This window comes from Mustela putorius, unplaced genomic scaffold (assembly GCF_011764305.1).
Source record: "Mustela putorius furo isolate JIRA1106 unplaced genomic scaffold, ASM1176430v1.1 tig00000430_pilon_pilon_pilon, whole genome shotgun sequence".
NCBI lineage: Eukaryota > Metazoa > Chordata > Mammalia > Carnivora > Mustelidae > Mustela > Mustela putorius.
In genome coordinates this window covers 11,582,917-11,602,725 of record NW_025421377.1, presented here as the reverse complement: position 1 = coordinate 11,602,725, position 19,809 = coordinate 11,582,917, and the positions used below count along the sequence as shown (strand labels likewise).

At 34.7% G+C, this 19,809-nt stretch overlaps 1 pseudogene; it reads left to right on the top strand.

The window, feature by feature from the left end:
- The first annotated feature begins 10,368 nt into the window (after window positions 1–10,368).
- Window positions 10,369–10,466, top strand: LOC123392079 (annotated as a pseudogene).
- The last annotated feature ends 9,343 nt before the right edge of the window (window positions 10,467–19,809 follow it).

Sequence of the window (19,809 nt, the reverse complement as noted above, 5' to 3'; positions counted from 1 at the left end):
TTATTTTAAAGATTTTATTTATTTATCAGAGGGGGGGGGAGAGCGAGCACAGGCAGACAGAATGGCAGGCAGAGGCAGAAGGAGAGGGAGAAGCAGGCTCCCCGCCGAGCAAGGAGCCCGATGTGGGACTTGATCCCAGGACGCTGGGATCATGACCTGAGCTGAAGGCAGCTGCTTAACCAACTGAGCCACCCAGGTGTCCCTCATTTTTTTTTAAATTCTATGCCAAGAAGTACCATTGTGGGTGATTAAAATTCAATAGCACAAAAATATGTGGGAAGGATAGAAGTATGAGCATATTTTAAGTTAAACTATTACTTTAAACTGAAGACTAAATAATGTTTATCTATTGCTCAGAGAAAAGATTATATGCCTATTTTAGATGCTATATCTCTAAAGTCTCCAGAATTATGACAGTATCTAAATTTGTTAGTCCCAAGAATGATACAAGTAGTTATATTCACCAAAGTATAATATTATAAAGCCTACAGATTTATTTTAATAAATGTATTTAAATAAATTTTAAGTGGAGTTTCATGCATGTTTTATCTAATATCGACTTCTTAGTAGTTGGGGGTTTGTGGTATTTGAATTATATCTAGTTCAATGTAATATTTTTAGGCTATTCATCTGTTCCAGATGTTCACATAGTTTTATTATCTATAATTTATATTTAGTAGGTTACCAGATGCCCCTACCCTCCTTCCATGGCACAGGGCTCCCTCCTCTACACCAGTACCATTTGACAGAGCAGCACTTTCTCCAGAAATAGATGCTATTTTCCAAAGGATTGTATTGTCCAAGGCTTGTCCTAGATATGCAAGAAATAAGGGCATGGGGATACCTTATATTTAAGCAATGCTATTTAATCAAAGAATCTTAACTTTTCTCTGGCTTTCAGTCACTGGTTTTCAAATCTTAATTTATTTTCTGAAAAATAAAGAGAATGAAAGATGCCTCTTTTTTAAATGCCAAGGCAGTTAGCACAGAGTGTTGTATTAGTTTCAAGTGTACAATAGACCAATTTAGTAATTTCATTTGCTTTTCAGTGCTCATCAAGATAAATGTGACAGATGCCTTTTAACACTATAATTCATAGGTATGTGCAGCATGTCAATCCTAATATTTTGAAACATAATCTCATCACAAAGAACATAAAATATGTTTTGATTTTTCAATATTTCATGTTAACAACATTATGGGGTTTATTTCTCGTATGAGAAAACACACCAATGAACGTACAATTCCAAAGATGTGTTAGTGTCTAATTCCATCTTGTGAGAATTTGTAATGAAATGGAAAATAGATCGTTAAACTATAGAATGCTTCATGGAAGACAAGGTAAACTTGAAGGATGAAAGGTGGGTTGACATTGTTTTCAACAATCCAGCTTCATTATTTTAAACATGTAATACATCTATAATATTCGACCAAACAATTGAAATAAATGTTAATTTCTTTCTCTGGTTGTGTGTCCATGTCATGAATCACAATGATTTTAAAAATTATAATGGAGGGATTTGTAAGAATCTGAACTGCTTGAGGAATGATTCACTCTTCAAGTTGGTAGTATTGTGTCTTACTCTCCCATGTATAATCCCAAAATATTTCACCATGATTAATGTTAGGATAGTGAGCCAACAGAAACAATAGTGATTTCCAGTTATTTTTTGCTATTATCATACAGGAATATTGCAATTTAGTACTACTATTTTTCTCAAAACTTAAATGAATGGAAATATAGTCTTCAACAAATAAGTATAAACTGAATGATACTAATTTCCTGTGCTATGGTTGTGGTTTTTTTTTCAGTCACGGTAGATTTAACATTAATGATAGCTTCCAACCTGATAGCTCGGCAAGTGATGACCTGTGTATATTCTTAGGAAAGTAATCAAAAAGGTACTAGGCATCTTCTAAAATAATACCTTACGGTTGTGTTTGAATCTAGAAATTCATCAAGCTGTCTACTTTTTATACCAGCTTACTCTATACTCTTTCTTCTGAAGTTCTGTTACATAATATGTTATTAGAAATTCTTGGTAACAGATGTGTTTACAAATTCATAGTCTTCCTAAATATATACATGTAATACAATCATTAAAGTATGTTACATACTCTAGTTAGCAAATTGGTTTTCTGCCAGGATATACAGTAGTAATTCTGAAACTTTTTCTTGTGTATATAAGGATAAGTTAATACAAAAAAGTATTGTAGATAAAGAGAATTAGGTTTGTCACTGTTGGAGAAAGAAATAATAAATATAAGTATTACTTATATTTCATTATTCATAATATTATAAGTAACAGAAGGAGACTAGAATGATTCCTTGTGATACGAAATTAGAATCAGAAGTATCAGTATGATACAAATTTATTAAGTGAAACATAAAATATTATATCTAGATACATAATATCATATATTATATTATAACTATTATATATTGATAGAGTAGTATGAATGCATATGTATGCAGTTTTGTGTGTATGAACATATACATAATCATATATATATATATACATACATGTTATACACACACACACACAAACAAACACACACACAATTTCTATGCTGAATCCACTGAAAGGGCCTCAAACCAATGACACCCTAGTAGCAGTGAACACAACTACGGTCTAGATCATGGTTTCTAAATACCATTTTTCATTGAAAAGAACCAGAGCTACTAAAACAAGTACTTGATTCCAGAGCTGCTATAGTGAAGATACAAAGTAAAGCAAAAAATATTTTGTGTACTGGAAACATGGCAGTGTTCCAAAAAGAGTGAGATCATTTCAAAAGGACAAAGGAGCCAACTTGAAGAAACTACCAAAGGCCGAACTGGACCATGTAAGCAACAAAATAAACTGTAGTATTGAATTATAACTGATAGAATAAAATAAATATCCATGAGTTTCATATTTATATAAAATAGTAATTGAATAATAACTGTGGGAAAGAAGGGACAGTTCTTCATTATATGAGAATTCAAATTTTAAAATATAGAAGGAATGAAGCAAATATAAAATCACTATTAAGGGGTGCCTGGGTGGCTCAGTGTGTTAAGCCTTTGCCTTCAGCTCAGGTCATGATCTCAGGGTCCTGGGATCAAGTCCTACATTGGGCTCTCTGCTCAGCAGGGAGCCTGCTCCCCACCCCCCCGCCTGCCTCTCTGCCTACTTGTGATCTCTCTCTGTCAAATAAATAAGTAAAATATTTTTAGATTAATAATTACTGCAGGCTGGGGCACCTGGGTGGTCCGGCCAAGTAAGTGTCTGTCTTTGGATCGGGTCATGATCTCCTGGTCCTGGGATCAAGCCCTGCTTCAAGCCCCCTGCTCCATGGGAAGTCTGCTTCTCCCTCTCCTTCTGTCCCCCCAATTTCACTCATGCTCTCTCTCTCTCTCAAATAAATAAACACAATCTTAAAAAATAATAAACAATGAATTTTGGAACACTAAAAAAATTAAATTAATTTATTATTGTTGTTGTTGTTGTTACTGTAGGCAAACTCCACACATGGATGATAAATCAGTGACCAAAGTTTGAAAATTGGGTATCTTCATGATCTAAAAGTATCTTTTCCAATATATTTTTAATTATAAAAGGAATAATACAGGGACACCTGGGTGGCTTAGTCTGTTAAGCATCAGCCTTTCCCTCAAGTCATGATCCCAGAGACTTGGGAAGGAGCCCCACATTGGGATCCTTATTCAGCAGGGAGCTAGCTTCTCCTTCTGGGGAGCCAGCTTCTCCCTCTGCCTGCTGCTCCCCCTGTTCCTGTGCTCTCTCTCTCCCTGTTAAATAACTAAAATCTTAAAAAAAAAAAAAAAAGGAATTAATGGCAACTTTACCGTGAAGAAAACTAGCAGACAACTTCAGATAGCTATCAAGGTTAACATCATCTGTAATAAACATGTTAAGTTCATGGACCACCTGATACCATGCACTAAAAAAGACATATCATCACTTCTGCTGTATTCTTGTCAAAGTCCAGAACTTGAGCCAAATCAGAAAATATCAGACAAATCCAAGTTTAGCAACATTCCACAAATAATTTATTGATCATCTTCAAAAATTTAAGGATCACAAAAGACAGGGAATGACTGGGAACAATCGTAGACTGGAAAAGATTAAGGAGATACAATGACTGAATTACTTCATAAAAGACATTCTTTGCAACTTAAAGAGTTATGTTATAAAACAACATAAGTGTTCAACAGTGGTATTGAATTTTTATAGATGAATCTTCTAAACATTGCTTGTATTTTTTTTTATGAAAAGATTTAGAAATCTTTAATCAAAGTATTCAGCAAATGAAACTCAAGAACAATTCAGCTTCCAAAGCTTTCAGGGAAATGTAATTATTGACAATCTTGCAAACAGGCTGACATTGTAATGTATCTCTGTAAAAAGCAAGGAAGCTAACAAATGTAATAGAGATTTCAAAGGATATCCTGGGATTTAACTTGAAATTACCAAGTTGCAATTTGGAATGTCTTAACTTCAGGTACAGAAAATATTTTAAAGGAATCCATATTTCTAAATGAATAAATTTATATTCTGTGGTAGAATTGAATAAAAATGAGAAGACATTTTTTGCTGCATTAAATTGAGCAAAATATAAATAGTCCTAGAGAAAATGGATTTTTTTTTATAAGAACAATTTTTGGAGAAAGGTAATTTGAATGGAGGCCAACAGTAAATTTCTATTAAAATAAATAATAAGATTGAAATATTTACACATTTAAATATGAAAATATTATAATTAAGAATATATTTGATTTCAGAGAATATGCTCTGAGCTTACCAAGTACCTCAGCATCTGCACAGTATTTATCAGTTAAAACTATTAAAGTCAGCAGAGAAAACTTAGTTAATTGTGTGCATAATACCACATTTAGTAACCATAAAATTCACCTTTAAGTGAGATTTCAGGGAATTATATGAAAAAATATGGATATCTTGAAAAATGTACCCTTCAGAGAAACAATATGGTATTAGTGACATAGTATTAGGGATAGACACAGCTAAGAAATTTGGTGGCTATGCACCATAATTATTATACTCCCTATATTACTTCTAATGTTTGATTAATAAATGCATGTTTTATTTTAATGCACATATGTTGTTTTTATTACATTCTAAAGAATAAAAAAATAAAACCTCATTTGAAACAGAAACAAAAACCCATAATGCCATTATGATAAATTTAATAAAATTAACAATAATTTCATGTTAAAAAGAAAAATAATTTTTTCTTAAAATAGTGCTTGAATAAATTACAAATTTGTTAGTTATTCTATAACTCTTCCAAAAAGTATAACATTTTTATGAACTTTGCCTCCCTTTCACTCTTAAAGTGCCTCTAATGAACAATATAGATTGTTTCATTAAAAAAACTATTTAATAGATAGAGTATCAATTCTCTTACTGCAAACATACAATCCAAATAAGAAAGCAGAAGTAAATAGTGTCCTAGATAAGAGGAAATGGGAGAGAGGTGCATCCTGCAGTGCTAGGATTGTAAGCCAGTACAAGACAGTCAGGAAAGTTATTTGGGCAGAGCACAAGGAACCCCGAAAGTTGAAAATGCTTCAGCTATGTGAAGAAAAGAGAAAGCGTTTAGGGCAAAAAGCACAAGAACAAAGCCAGAAAACATTTGGGAAACCCCAGAGATTGAAACTGATCAAAGACCGATGTCACTGGGTATTGTGACTCAGGAATAGTGACGTCAAGTAAAGTTGGATGAGTGGGCAGCGAACAGAGATGCCTTTTTCTAGTCTGGTTCTCTAGGAATTTTTCTCTATGATGGAGATTTTCATATAGAATTTTTTTTTTCTGAGAAGTGTTCTCGATAGCTTGTGTGAAATAAACAAGCACAACTTAATGTACAGAGTTGAATGGACGTGTGTAGGTCATATATCATAGATCATATATATTACAGATCATACATCTCCTAGGAAATGGGTTGCATCATTGAGAGTGGAAAAAACTGGAGCATTATACGTTGCCTCTTACATGCTTTGGCTAAAAGTGAAACAAGTCACTCCCACCGACAGCCTGTTAACTAGAGTAATAATTTGGCCCTACTCAGTTACATGGGATCTGGAAAATGTGTAAGAAATAGATAGACTGTTTGGTGCAGTTAGGACCACCATACAGGAAATAAAAGAATTATTCCATGTAATCAGTATCTATCTACATCGCCTATTGTAGCCTAATAAAGACATCAATGACATTTTTTAGGTGTCACCACACGTGAGACTAGCATTAAACAGAGAACTACGTGTATAAGTAGAAACTCAATACATATTTGTTGAATAAATAACCTTGACATTGAATTGAATAAATGACATTCCATGTATATTCATTTTTTATCAATTTTTATTTGCATTGTTATTTCAACATTCTACACAGATTTCCTCCAAATGCATCCTCCTTGCAAATTTTTGTTCCTCAAATCTTGAATTAACTGAAATACATGTTTTAATGTTTCAGCACCAAATAAATGTCTGAATAATTTGATAGAAGGAAGATGATGAATAGGTACATATGGTTTCTGCATGATGGTCATCTCTTCTTTTAGAAATATTACCCACATAGTATCTATTCTTTTTTTATTGTACCCAGCCTGAGTGAACTATCACATTTATTTCAAATATGTATTCAGAGACAGAAATATTACCAACAGCTTTCTTTACGATTCTGTTGGCCTTACCCTGAGATAAACTAGGGTCAAATTTCATTTATCGCTTGACAACTATGAAGCTTATTCTGATCAATAGGTTGCAATAGCATCCAGCTCATCTATCTGAACAACCACAGGTTCCAGAGCAAAGACTGGAAGAGGACACGTCTGTTCTTTAAAACGACATACTTCCTGAAAGCTATGCACCGTCACAATATTTGCCTCTTTAAGTGTAGGCAACACTAATTTCAGGTGGTAAATCAGAATAGAGTTTTCCTAAGTGAAGGTGAGATAGGTAGGATTGGAGGGGAAGATGAAGGAGATTTGGGATAAGAGACACAACACTCTGGCATTCATTTAAAAAAAAAAAAATAGCCTTGGTTTCCCAGATCTAGAGAAGTTTCCCTATGGCATGAAATTGCTTGGGAAATGGAAAAGTTTTATATCTTATTTGAAGTGATGATTGCTTGGATATATACATTTACAAAAACTCATCAGTTGCCTGCATAACAGCTGTGCATTTCATCTTGTGTAAATTTTTTTTCTCAAAACAAAATAGAATATAGCTTCTCTGGAAACTCCAAAAATTAAACCACATCAAAAATGTGAAAGAGGTAGTGATAACAATTCCTACAGCATTTTTCATTTAATTTTCCAGTAGCATAAGTGCAACACCGAAGGTATTGAAGAATAATTATCAAAAGTAATAATAGTGTCAGAATTCATATATTCTACTAATTATTCCAGACACTAACAGTTAGTGTTCAATTACTCCAAAGCAAAATGATCTAGTTCTTAGCATGTGATACACATCTATTCTTCTAAAAATGGATTTTTTGGGGGGCGCCTGGGTGGCTCAGTGGGTTAAGCCACTGCCTTCGGCTCAGGTCATGATCTCAGGGTCCTGGGATCGAGTCCCGCATCTGCTGGGCAGGGAGCCTGCTTCCCTCTCTCTCTCTCTGCCTGCCTCTCCATCTACTTGTGATTTCTCTCTGTCAAATAAATAAATAAAATCTTTTTTAAAAAAATAAATAAATAAATAAAAATGGATTTTTTTTATGATAACAATCAACTTCAGAAGGAGTTTGCTTTCATCTGAAATAATGCCTTGCATTGTCCAAAATTTATTCACATAGACTTTGACTATATAACTAATTCAAAGACTATTATACTATTACACTATTTTCACAATACTGAGCTGATAAAAACTAGAACATAGAAACGGATAGGGACCCTGAATGTCTTGGTAGTCACACATATGCAAGGAGGGTTACAGTTAAATTATTTAAAATTGCAAAAACTTGCTGCATTAATAAAATCCTATGTTAGTATTCTAGGGACATTTTTGCATATTCTTTCAAAATTAAGGGAAACTGTGTGTATCTTCTATGTGGTTTTACTAAGATCCCATCTCTGATACGTTTGTAATTCACTTGCCAGTTTTGAGAAAGCCATGCAAGGTAATCATACGTGTTGCACGCTACAGTGCAAGTAAACCTTCCTATTGGCTTTTAAGGCTTTGCAGATTCAATCGTCCTTGAGAGTTTGTGGCAGAAAGAGGTGCAATATGGACTCTGAAGAAAACTAGGGAAACAAAAATCATAACATTGTTCCCTTACTTTTGGAAAGGAAGCCATGCTCCCTTTTTGCACAAGTAACTCTCCTTTGAGAACATCATTCCTTTCAGCAATACTAAAGGAACAAACATAAATAAATAAAAGTTTGCCCAGTAGCTTCAGAGAGTCTATTTCATTGGAACAAATTAGGTCACAGTCACATCTCTGAATTAAAAAAATTAAAAACAGGCTGGGGAATTAGGCATTTTGATTAGCCATTTCTGAATCATATATGCCCGTGGAGCTTGGAGGCAGGTATAGAATCACCTGAGGCAAATAGAAGCAAGTGAGTGTTAGCATTAGAAAACACACACACACACACACACACACACACATATAAATAAATAAATAAATAAATAAATAAATGTAGATCTGCTGCAGTTTTATATTTATATTTACCTATCATTGCACTTTCTCTGATTGGTAAGAACCAAAGTCATATCTGGAGATGCAAAATTGCGTCTGAAGTTGGAGTATGACCTTTTTATTAGTTTAATATCTTAAAGGTCAAAGGTAAATAAACTTTACTGCATGCATTCACAATGCTAAATATTCAAAGAAAATTTCTACCCACTTTTCATCCTTTTTATAACTCTAGGCCATACCAATACTTTTATCTTTCTTTTCTTTTTTCCCCAGAGAAGTGAGGAACATTATCCACATGTATTCTTTTATCATTTTATCATTTCCCCATCTCTTGCCGATCTCCCTCCTCTGAGGTCAGTGGTGTGGAACACTAATAACGGGTCTTGTCCTCACCTGGCAGAGATTCCTACTTCTATAATTATGAACACATGAGATAAAAATAGGCATGGAATGTTATTGACAATCTATCTTTCATATTTTCTTTTTTTGATTTCTTGCTATATACATCTTTAATTCACATGACTTTTTAACTTGTAGATTACTTTGAATAGTTCAAAGTAATATAGATGTAGGGAGTACAAAAAAAAGGTAAATATATTTAATCAAAGCATAAAGATTTAAAAATTCCATCACTTCATTGAAATTTATGGAGAAGAAACATAGCAATTATTTTGATTATAATTATAATTGTGTTAATTACAATAATCTGTACAAATTTTTCTAAAACCCAAAATCAAACCAAGAAATATCTTGTGCCTGGTAAGATAGCTTTATTTTAACTTTAACTGTTTCAAAGACATTTTCTTACACTTTTATAAAGTATAATTTTTGATTGTGAAAAAAAAATAAGATCTCACAGTCTTCACAAACACTGTAGCATGATTGTTGTACATGGTCAATTTAACAGAGTACCTTAAAATTGTTCTCTGAGGGTATGATTCTTTTTCAAGACTTTAGAGCAGGATAGAAATAGAATGAACAAAATCTCCTTACTTTCCTGTTTTTATACCTAGAGAATAGGTTACATTATATATGAAATCAGCCATATCCACAGACTGGGGTAGAAGCTAATAGGCAATAAGATGATAAGAAAAAGTTATTTTTAAATAACAGGAAGCTTTGTTGGTACTGAGTAACATTTATTTTAAAGAGGAAGAAGCACTCTAGATTGATTTTAATAGCTGGGAGAAAGGCATAGGAAAGGTTGCAGGAGATCAGCAGGAAGGAAATGACTGCTGATGAAGTTCATTCATTCTATTAGACTTAATCTTCCTTATTCCACTTCATTTTCTCAGGAACGTTTTGAGGTTGCTGTTATTCAATATTTATTTCATGAAAGCTAAATCTGAATTAAGTAACTTCCCCAAAGGTTTCAGAGTTAGAGAGGTCAGAATCAAGAAACAAATGGTGCACTGGGTATGGTGAAAAAATAATGAATACTGTTTTTCTGAAAATAAATAAAGCAATTTAATAAAAGAAAGAAAGAAAGAAAGAAAGAAATGGTGAGTGCAATATTGTATTCACAGCTAGCACCAAACTTCCTTGTGAGGAAGAATGTTCTGGTTAAGGAAAATGTTCCTGTGGAGTCAGTTGGGGTAGAAGACCAGGGCTTCTGGGAGTAGGTGGAGGCAGGAGCTCAAACTGCAAAAGAAAAACAAAAAATTTAAATAATAATGCTTTTCATTAAAAGAAATAAAATTGAGTGCCCACTTGGACAGTACTAGAAGGATACAAAGAAGATTAGCATGGCCCCTGCCCAAGGATGACACCCAAATTCATGAAGCATTCCACATTTTTAAAAAAACAGACAAAAAATTAAATAAAATAGAATTGGGGGATCACTGTTTTGGTATGCTCACGAAAGGAAAGACAAAAAAGGGGAAATAAAGGAAAAAGACTGAAAACAGATTTCTCTGTAAAACTAGGTGCTATATGACCTAAAATTCAGAGAAGTCCCAGGGTACATGAAGAAATTTTGAGGAACAAGAATTGAGTACAAAGTAATTTTGCCTTGAATCCTCAGTCAAGACTGATGAACACTTGGTCAAGTTTTGCTATAGGAGTGCCTGGGTGGCTCAGACAGCTAAATGTCTGCCTTTGGCTCAGGTCATGAGGTCCTGGGACTAAGTCTCACATTGGGCTTGCTGCTAGGTTGGAAGCCTGCTTCTCTCTTTCCCTCTGCCTACCATTACTCCTGCTTGTGCTCTCTCTCTTTATCTTCTCTGCCAAGTAAATAAATAAATAAGTAAACAAATAAATATATAAATAAAACCTTTCAAAAAGAGAGAGAGAGAGGTTTGCTGTAGTTGTTGCAGTGGATTGGTAAAATGTGAACATGGGTCTAGATTTCAAACCTGAAATTTATGTGTGAACCAAGCACACGTAAATGATAGGGAAAGCCTGCAATTTGAGTCTCCTCAGTTCACAGACTTTTCTTCTGGTCAGTTTTCCTAGATCTTAGTCAGAAAGGGTTATCTAACACCTCTCTTTTATTTGACTTGTTTTCTTAGCTGAGCACTAAAGAAATAATTAATAGGAAAGCACAATTTAGGTGAATTTGGTCTGAAATATTACTGAAAACTTTTGGAAATTTAGTGTGAAATAGCAAAAATCCAGATAAATGTATTTTAAAAAGGATGAAAAATTATATGGTTCTATTGGTTTAAAATACATAATTTAAATTAAAGTGTCTCTAAGTAGAGACTATGTCCGCTTGTTTCAACAAATAGATAAAATAAATTTGTAATTAAGAGCATCTGCTTGGTTATAAAGACACTTATGTTTTAGCCCATAAACTGAGATTATTCTCTTAAGTAACATGTTCCCTATAGTACTACTTGCAATTTGAGTCTCTTTGGAAAAACATTTCTAGATACATAGTGAAATTCTGCATTATGTAGTGGTTGAGACCGAAGAGAATGTGGTTCAAATCCTGGTTCAGCAACCTCATATTCGTGTGGACTTGGGCAAATTTCTCACCTTCCCTGAGCCTTTGCATGCTCTTCAGAATAGTGGGGTTTGGTCTATTTACTTCTGCCGTTTGGTCTCTGATTCACAGTATCTGAGAGTATCTGGTGCCTGTGCTCTGGCACCCAGCTGGGTTTTATTGGTTTCTTCCTCACTGCCCTGCTATTTTAATTCTCTTTCGCTTCTCTTTCCCCATGTAGTATCTCATCTTTCAGGATCTTTCTAAGTTTCTTGAGCTTTTCACAGTATAGAGGACTTCGGGATATTGCAAATCCTACATAGTGACTGGTTTCCTGGAGACAGGAAGAGACAGGAAGTAGAAGTGGCTAGGCCAGTCAAGGACTATATGAAATGGCACAGTGCCACCCCCACTGTGTTCTTTATTCGAGGACACAGAGCCTGACCAGACTGAAGAGTAGAGAATGTTTAGGACAATTTGATAAAGAATGGCAACGTCGTGTTGCAAAAAGCACTTCCAATGGATAATATGGTTCTGGACATTTTTAAGAAATATATCACGTGAGATAATGAAGCCTACCTTGCAAGGGCTTTGTGAAGTTCAGAAGATGTACCAGGACCTGGCACGTACTGAGCATTCATTAAATGATGATGGTTTATTAGCGTGGACAGCTCAGTTGGGATTATCACCAATTCTCAAGTAGTAAAACTGAAGTTAAGATTATTTAGAAAGTATTGTGATTTGATCATAGTGCTAAATCAAAATAAAGAGAAAGTTAAAATGACAGGATTCTAGTACAAAATACATAAACCCACCACAAATTTTATAAAACTATTCAAATTAAGTGTTGACTATCTGATGTAATGTATTGATATAAAATAAAGAGAAAGTTAAAATGACAGGATTCTAGTACAAAATACGTAAACCCACCACAAATTTTATAAAACTATTTTTATTAATGCCATGCATTAACACTGTCAACTCTTATTTGTTGTTACTCCAGTCTCCCCAGTAAAGCAGAGGAGTGGCCCATCCCAAAGCTACCCCACTTGTGGAATTGTATGAAGGGTCAGGAGATAGGGGTGGTTGCACAGGACCAGATTTCTATAGGAGAAAACTCAGAATGATGAGAACCAAGGAATCAGGAAATCCAAAGTCATTTGGGAAGAACCAATTTTAGTTTTTTATGACAGAAAAATTCCATATTCCAGTAACCAGAGACAGAAATTGGAAACGGTGGTTATGGAGTTAGCAGTCTAACATTGGCTGGAAATCAGTGTAGATACACATGGTAACAGTGGAGGTGGAAGTGCCAGTGCGGCCAATTATTTTGAGTACCATCAGATCTTCAGACTTACTTATATTTGATTGAAGATGCATTTATCCATCATTTTTAAAACCAACAACCAAGTTTTACACAGAATTTGGAATGACACCTGAGCTGATATAAATATTTGGCAAAATGATAGCCTCAGGGTTTCATCTGTCCTATGTATGAATATCAGATAAACTGTCCTTTCAGTTTTGATTTGTTTTGTGACCTCTTTTTGATAATTTGTCAAAAGGACACCATGCTGGAAGAACAAAAATGAACCTGATTAACGCGAACTGTTCTAACTCACCAAAGATTGAAATGGTTGGAGTATGTTTATCTCTAATTTTTTCTGGTAAATCTGGGTAAAGGAAGGATATTTCAGTAGCGTGAGTCACACTTATATTTATATCAGTACCTACATTTTTACTTTCATTGGCTTGCCACAGACTTAGGGAAGTAAAGCATTATTTGTTTCCAGTTTGGTGCTAATGTACATGACTAATGCACTAATAAATATTGCAAGCAAATCAATTGTACTTCCTAATAGCAAGGTGAACAGCAATAGCATTTTATGCAAGATCATAGGAGATTGAGCACTAGACCTGAAAAGGGATGGTTCTAACCCTGACATTTCATTATTTCTCGGGATTTGTGCATCTTCCTTAATGTACAGTTAATGTAATTTGAGGTTATGAATCTTTTTTATAGTCTTCCCTTATATCTTTAAAGTTACAAATCTCAAGTTGTGACTAAAGCAGAAAGCATTCACAGGATTCTGACCGGGAAACTAAACTAACTCACAAATTTTCATTCTTCCTGGGGAAAATGTATAAATTCTATTTATTTTTCATTGGAATATATACTTGGGGTGAATAATGTTTGACACATATTTGTTGCTAATAAAATTCTCAGAATCTATCCCATTCAGTTTCATTGTTTCCGCCAGGGAAGCATGGGGTTGATATAACAAGAAAGAACAAACAAGGGAAATATTGGTTTTAGCCGTAAATGCAGTATGATTGATCATCGCAGGACTCTCTGTGCCCACTGAGTTGTATTCCCAGCATTACTGAAGATGGCTTAGCACCTTATGTGACCAATTCTGTAAGGAAGCCAAAAGAATGAATTCTCCTCAGAGACTTTGAAACATATACAAAGGAACATTTTCCATTCATTTAAAATCTGAATGAGACTAAAATTTTCTTCTTCAGAAAAGTTCACAGTTTTCTTTTTTGTGTAAAATATGCAAATATTTTTCCCTGTGGTATACAGACTTATTGACATTTAGGGTAACGTGTGTGTGACCATTAAGTAAAAGAGTTCCTTTGAGCCCTATATCATTATTGTTGAAATTCACAAAAGGTCAAAAGGGACACTTGCACTTAAGCAAAGTCAGTTATGTTTAGCTCTCTACAGCAAGTGAAACACGCACCAGGGGAAGTTAGAGACATTTCAGAAAAGGGAATTGGGAGGACTTCTCCTAGGGTTTGGGGTACTACTTGGTAAGTTTGTGGAGAAATTAGTGAAATAGGGACCTGTTCTGGGTTGGATAGTGTCCAAAAGTGGAGAAACGTGTTGATTTTATGATTTAATAATTTTTATCCAGGAGGAAGGAGGACTAACTCAGAGCAAGATGTGGAGTTGTTCAAAAGTAATGATTTTTCAGAAAGAGGGCATTAGTCACGTGTGAAGCTACATCATGGCCTTGGCTATGGCTTGTGGGAAACTACATTTACATTCTAAGGATCTGATTCTCAGTAGGGCTAATATTTACTTCTTCATTATATTGGAAAATACAGAAAAAAATAGGCCACATTTTGTCTCTTTCAGAAGTATGCATTTTTAAGGCATTTAAAAAATCTTCAGAAAAACAGAATTAGAAATAAATCTGTTAGGAAACTTAGATCAAAACAGATAGATGGCATATAGATAAGGATATAAACAGGTATATAATATACAAGCATATATCTGTGTGATATATACAGACAGTCTCCAACTTAAAAGGTTTGTCTTGTAATTTATGATGGTGAGAAAGTGATATTCATATGGTAGAAACTGTCCTTTGAATTTTAAATTTCGATCATTTCCTGGACTAACAATATGGGGTCTGATACTCTCTCGTGATGCTGGGTAGGGGCAGCACTGCAGCTCCCAGTCAGCCAGGCAATCACAAGGGTAAAGGTCTTCCACACCGGCAACCATTCTGTACCCGTGCAAGAATTCTCTTTTGCACTTTCAGGACAGTGGTCAATACATTACATCAGATAGTCAACACTTTATTTTAAAATAAGCTTTGTGTTGGATGATTCTGCCCAATGGTAGTCTAATGTAAGTGTCCTGAGTACATGTAAGGTAGGTAGGTGAGGTGTATGAAATGCAGTTGGACTTGTGATATTTTCAGCTTAGAATGGGTTTATTAGAAGATAAGTCTACCGTGAATTGAGAAGCTCTACAGATATTATATAGATGCAGTAAATAACCGATTATATATAACATAGCAAATCATCTATATAAATTTATGACTTGAGCTAGGAGCAAGGTATTTGCAGTTATAATGAGATTTACTATTATAATACTTTGGAGATTCCCAGGACCATAATTTGCTGCATGATTTAAGCTCTGTATTTATAGGGATTTGTTTTAAAGCTATTGACAGTTAGAAAATATTAATTCTAAATTTAGGAATAAGGAAGTTCAATGCTGAGCCTCAGGTACAACCTAAAATAAAATAACTCAAAGGACAATTTGAAACTTCCTGTAGAGAGGAAGACAAAGAGAAGATAAACAGGGCTCCAACTTCATCTGCTTTGATCAATCCTCACAGAGATACATATAATAACATCTGAGGACTTCTTTTTGGACTAAAATATCACCTTCTTTCTGGGCTTATCTTTTTTCTGCTCTCCCATTTTTCAAATTCCTTTTATCCTTAGTGTTCAGACACTACTAATTCTACAATCTGACAGAGAAATCTATGTCTGAGGCAGTGAGAGTCAGCAGATTGGATAGACTTTTCAAAAGAGAGAGAGAGTAGTAGCAAAGCATCATCACGACATATGGTCGTTCCAGAATGAGTTCCATAGTTGCAGGAAGATAATCTGCCTTTTCTACCATTAGAACCTTCGTATCTAGTACAGTGCCTGATATGGTGTAGTATTCAAAGTATTAGTGATACAAATGAATAAATCCATGATGAAGCATCTGGGTTAATGTGTCATAATAAAACATGAGTTGTTGCAGTGATAAAAGATCCTCAAATCTCAGCAATTTCCAACAAGAAAATCTCACTTCTTATGTATGCTACATAACTGTCATGTGGACCTGTGGATCTCTTTTGCATTGACTACCTTCCGCAATTAGGCAGATAGAAGGACTTATGTCTGGGAAAATTGCTAACTGATAAGGTAGAGGAAGAGTACTAATACTTAACAATTTTCTATGACATTTCATGAGTTAAAGCAAGGCCAGAATTAACAATCAGGTGGAGAAGAATTAAAGTACTTCAGAAAAGAGAGAATATTTGCAAATGATCATGTAATATTCCATATTTGGCCTCACTAATATCAAAAGTGTTTGAAAATGCAAATCAGAAGGAGACTGATAAAATCTCGTCCTGAAAAAATTCTGACTAGAAATTTACTTTAGGATTTATCGCAATACTTTCAACTACCTTGTTATGAGAGAAGTTAAAGGATTAGACAAAGGCATTAATAGATTAAAGCAAAATTCTTTGAAAACTGAGTGCAATCACTTGCATGCTAATAAATTTTGGTTTAGATTGATATTCTTTCATATTTATGGAAATAAATCATATAATCCTTTACTACATTCCTTGTAAAGACATACTAGTAAGAATGATGGCACTTCAAAACTCCAAACTTTAAAGCAATTTGAGGGAATGAAACTCAGCTAATTTGAAAGAAGGAAAGCAGAGATATCCTACAGACAACATATTCAGTGTTTATATAATTCAAAACAGTTGTCTCCTATTACTAAAGTAAATACCTCCTAGTATTTAAGTGTGACAGCCTCCAGGCAATCAGTAAAATTACTGTGAACCTGACACATTTAGTAAATCTCTTTTTCAGTCTTTCATAACTACAAGTGGTTGAGAATGAGGATTTAACCAATTTAATTTTTTTTTTTTCTCTTGCTGCTGGTAGCAGTCATTTTCCTATAAAGCAATTTCATTGGTGACACTGGTGTTCAACAATGAGAATTCAGTGAAGGCTGCTTGAGGTGAGCTTACTTAACAGGGTATTTAAAAATTATTATAGTTTTCCCATTAGAAGAGAATGCATTTAAAAGGCTTCCCTTACTGTTAACATTAAAATGTTGCATTGAATAGCTGCTTCCCTCCAAATGATGTTCACTCTTAAAGACCTAAAGAAGCTTCACCTTTTGCGTAATGTCCTTTCCATCCATTCTAAATCCCATTCATCTCTTTTTTTCTGTGCCACACCTTAGTGTGTGAACTATTGGTTTTGTTATTTTATAATGTGTACCATCTGGAATTGTTCCCAGGGTAACCTATCTCCTACAAAAATCATTTTTTTACTCTCCTCACCTTTAATACACTGAATAAAGCTAGCAGCTACCACAAGCTTGTCACCTACCATGAGGAATTTAGTATACTAGACCTCTGATATTCATTAATTAATAATAAATCCTGTTGAGACTTACAGTTCCAAGCATCCTTCTATTCTCTTAGAATATGGAGATGAATAATACAGACAGAGACCTTATATTTATAGTATCATTAATATTTAATAGCTACAACCGCTTTGTAAGGTTGGTATGATCTTCCTTTGTAGATGACATAAATGAGGTGGATGAGTAGGGCAGAAGTGAGTGACTTTTTCAGGTCAAGCTACTAGTAAGTGGCAGACTATGTTAGTTTGCTTGGGCTGCCATAACATTCGCTTTCCCCTTGTGGTAATGTTGACTGACTGTGGTCTCCCCGTTCAGCTTTTCTACCCCATTATGAATTCCTGCATGGTGGCCTGTGAGTCTCTTCCTCAAGAAGCCTGTTTGTGCCTTCATTTCTTAAACCATTCTATGAGGTATATTTGATACACCAAAGAAATGGACATATTTAACATGCACAAGCTGAGAAATTTGGAGATAAGCTTATACCCGGTGAAACTGTCAACCACACTCAATATGAAAAACATATCCACCGTCTCCAAAAGTTTCCTCTTGCCTCTTTTTGTTTTTGTTGTAAGAACACTAAACACTTTTTATTAAGTTTTTAAGTGAATAATACTGAATTGTTAATTATAAGCACTATCTGTACAGCAGATCTCTAGAACTTATTTATCTCATGTAACTGAAACCCTATAACTATAGACTAACAACTCTCCATTTCTTCTCCCCATCAGCGCCTGAAATCACTATTCTACTCTCTGTTTCTAAGAGTTTGATTATTTTAGATCTCTCATATAAATGGACACATGCAGTATTTTCTCTTCTCTGATGGACATATTTCACTCAGCATAAGTCCTACAGGTTTTTTGATGTTCCATATGACAGGATTTCTTTTGTTTTTAATGCTCAATAATATTACATTGGATATAGAAATCACCTAAAATCCATTAAATGATGAATGATGAAAATGGTCTTTCACTTTTAGTAGAACGGTTTTCCTAAAATCTTTCTCCATCTCCATCGTGAGTCATGACCAAGCCTCTAGACCTAACGGTATCTCCATCACTGCGGATGGGTAATCAAGCGACTTATTTCTCACAGCACCATAGAAGCAACAAAAGACACTTACAGATGATACATTTTCCTTGTTTTTCAAAACAAAATGATTTTTTAATGCTAAAGTGATCAAGAATTTTTTGAAGGATTGTAAACCTCCTTTTAAAAAAAGATTTATTTATTTATTGACAGAGAGAGACACGAGAGAGGGAACACAAGAAGGGGAAATGGGAGAGGGAGAAGCACGTTCCCCACCGAGCAGGGAACACAATGCAGGGCTCATTCCCAGGGCTCTTGGATCATGACTTGAGCTGAACACAGATGCTTAATGACTGAGCCACCCAGGCACCCAGCCGATGAATGTAAACCTCCTTGACTATACATTTATATGAACCTGTTGAATGAAATCAGTAGAAGAATTTTCGAATAAGAATAACTACATACAGGGGTACCTGGGTGTCTTAGTGGGCTAAGCATCCAGTTCTTGATTTTGGCTCAGGTCATGATGTCAGGGATGTGAGAGTGAGCCCTACATCAGGCTCTTTCCTGAGCATGGAGCCTGCATAAGTTTCTCTCCCTTACTATCCCTCTGCACTCCCCCACTCCCTGCTCATGTGCTCGATCTCTCAAAAAATAACTAAGTTAATTAATTAATTAATTAAAAATTGAAAAAAAGAACTATGCACACTTACTTCAGCCACATTATTCTAAATATATACCATCATCATCATCATCGCCATCATCATCACATATTTTGACCACCCATCATGGATCACATATATATATATATATGAAGGAGAAGAGATGGAGTAATAAGGGAGGGGAGAGAGAGAGAGAGAGGAATATTTTAAAAAATTAGCTCACATGATCGTAGAAGCTAGAAAGTTCAAAATTGGAAGCCAATAGGCTAGAAACTCAGGGGACAGTTGGTGTCACAGCTGGAGCCTGAAAATAATCTGGAAGTATAATTATCTTTTCCTTGAGTGACTTCAGTTTTTTTTTTCTTTTTTTTAATTAATTTAAATTTTTTTTAATAAACATATAATATATTTTTATGCCCAGGGCTACAGGTCTATGAATCGCCAGGTTTACACATGTCACAGCAGTCACCATAACACATACCCTCCCCAATGTCCATAATACCACTACCCTCTCCTGACCCCCCTACCCCCAGCAACCCTCAGTTTGTTTTGTGA